The sequence below is a fragment of the Penaeus japonicus genome, unplaced genomic scaffold (assembly GCF_977035675.1).
Source record: "Penaeus japonicus unplaced genomic scaffold, GWHDUDI00000001_assembly GWHDUDI00000021, whole genome shotgun sequence".
NCBI lineage: Eukaryota > Metazoa > Arthropoda > Malacostraca > Decapoda > Penaeidae > Penaeus > Penaeus japonicus.
This window is the reverse complement of record NW_028234423.1, coordinates 73,070-76,009: the sequence shown is the minus strand read 5'-3', so window position 1 is coordinate 76,009 and position 2,940 is coordinate 73,070.

Here is a 2,940-nt window from a genome sequence, read left to right as displayed (position 1 = left end):
ATTTTTAATATATATATTTTATATATATAATATTATATATTAAAAAATTATATATTTAAAAAAAATAAAAAAATAAAAAAAAAAAAACCCAAATAAAAAACCCTTCCAGAAAAACATTTCTTCAGTAAAATGCTTTTTCACATTATCATTACAAAACCCTATTTAAAGATATAAAAAAAAACCTAAAACCCCGATAAAAACCCACCCATCACGTAAATGAATTCGGGAAAAACAAAAAAGGCAAAATTAGGACAAAAAAAACAGCTTTTATTTAAGTAAATAAAGAAAATTATTAACAACCCCTTTAAAACAAACGCCAGAGAAAAATCGGGGTTAAAAAGTGGCCCGGTATAAATTGAAAAGGGAATCCCTTTTTTAAAAAATTTATCAGGGAAAATTAAAAAACTTTGCTTTCACAGACAGTGCCAAACCCACCCCCACACTATAACCGCGCGGGAATAAAGATAAATATTAATATAAATTAAGGGTTGTAGCTTTTATTAAATTCGTTTTTGTGTTATAAAAAGGGCATTAGATCCTAAAAAGGATTCAAGGCAGATGCAGGGTCCAGAAAGGGCTTTTTAAAAGGGATTGGGTACTCCCGGGGCCCGGTCGAGGGGTATGCCGGGCTAGTAAGGGTGATTTTTTTGACGTGGTACCATGCGAGAGCGACTTAAGGACAAAGTTTTCTGAGGTTTAAGAGGACATTGTTATAAGGATATGGTGTATGTGGTAAAGGAAGTACTATGTGATGATGATGTAAAAGGATAAAGATGGAAATGAAAAATTTGATAATAAAAGTGTTTAATGATAAAAAAAAATTTGAAACATGTAAACCTGTATTACAAAGAAAATTTTGGGAAAAAAAAAAAAAATCAAAAAATTTTTCCCAAGATAAACATAAAACTATTTAAAAAAAGGATGACAAAAGTAAGGTTGAAGAAGAAAATTGGGGTTGTTAAAAAAATAAAAATTAAAATAAAACGGGAAATGCAAAATGAAAATTTTTCAGTTTTCTTTAATCATCATCTTTGCTATTTAATTTTTTAATTATCGTTTTTAATTTATTATATTTTTGGGTTTATTCAACATTTTTGGGTAATTATTTTTTTCCTCATTATTAATCCCCAAATTTAAACTTTATCATTACCAACAGTTATCATTTTTTTTCTTATTTCATTTCGAAAAAATTATTAGTACAAAACATTGGGGAAATGGGTTTTAAAATGTTAAAATTTTATGATTTTATCATTATAATTTAGCTTTTTTTTATCGGGTTTTTGTTTTTTGGGTTTCTTACAATTTTTTTTCATTATCTTTGTTTTTTTTTGGGAAATGCACTCTTTTTCACTGTCATTACCCTTCATCTTATTTATCATTATAATCCCCATCCCCATCTTTCCTCGTAACTTTTAATTCATAACACAAATATTTTAACCCGGTTCTTTAAATTTCATAATCATAATTCAAAATTTCAGAGCAACCAAATTACATAAAGGGGATTTTTTTGATGGATGACAAAAAGGGGTGATCTTTTACCCAATAAAAAAAAAAGAGTTAACGACCAAATGGAATTACAAAAGTTAGTTTTAGATTAGAGTTTTGTAAATTAATTAAAGTGTTTTTTAATCACTCTCAGTGTGGGTGTGTGTTGTGTGTTTTGTGTCTGGTGTGGGGGGGGGGGGGGGGGTTAGTTTGTGGGGGTGTGGGGTTTTTGGGGTGTGTCTGGGGTGTTTTAAATGATGTGGGGCTGTGGGGGGCGTTTTGTGTGTCTGTTTATTTTTTGGTGCCCGGGTGTGGGTTGTGTGTGTGGGGTGCTTTGTGTTTGTGCGTTTTGGTAAAAATTATCTTGATTATAGAAAATTTTCATTAAGGTTATTATCTCATTAGAAAAATTTTTAATTCCTTTTTTTTTTTTTTAATTTTTTTTTCTTAACATAAAAATTATTTTTGTTAAAAACATCATTATAGTTAGCATTATAAGTTTTTGTTTTAAATTCATTATCAAAAATCTTTAAATTTTATCACTGCTTTGGGTTACATTCAGTTAACATTAATCGTATTCCACATTGCCTTTAACATCTTCATCATTGGGTTGTCATTATAATCATTTCATCGTCGTTGTTTTTTATTGTCTTTGTTTTATTAAATTATCAAATTCGAAAATTGGGTATTCCAATCGAAAATTTTTTTCTTTATTTGGGGGTTAAATTTTTTTCGTTTTCTTTGTTTGCTTTCTTTCGTGAGGGGAAAATTTTTTTAGGGTTAAACAAATTTTTAAAAAAAATTAAAAAGGTTTTTTTTGGTTTGTGTGTGTGTTTTGTGTGTGTGGGGTTGTTTTTTCCTGTTTTGGGGGGGTTTTTTAAGTAGGGTATTTTTGTTCTTACCAATTTTTCAAAGCGAGGGGAAAAAACTTGTTTCAGGGGTTCCCATTTTTTTTAATTCTAGTTTAAAAATAGATTTTTAAGGGGGAAAGCCTATCTCTACCCACACTTTAAAGGGGAAGTGTTCTATTCCATAAATGTTCTGGGGGGGAAAAGGGAACCCTTTCTATTTTTTTTAACGGGAAAACCTTTTCTTTTTTTCTTTTTTTTTTTATGGTTTTTAAAATTTTCCAAAATCTAACTTGATTTTTTCCCTGAGACCATGGGAGTTTGTGTGTGGGGTGTGTGTGTGTTTTTGGTTTGTGTGTGTGGGTGGTGTTTTTTTTTGGGGTGTGAGTGTGTGTGTGTGGGGTTGTGTGTTGTTGGGGGGTGTGTGTGGTGTGTGTGTGTGTTGGTGGTGTTGGTGTGGGGTTTTGTGTTTTGGTGTGGTGTGTGTGGGTTGGGTTTTGTGTGTTTTTGGGTGTGGTGTGTGTGGGGTTGTGTGTTTTGGGTTTTGTGTGTGTGGTTTTTTGTGTGTGTGTTTTGGGGTTTTTGGGTGTGTGGTGTGGTGTGTGTT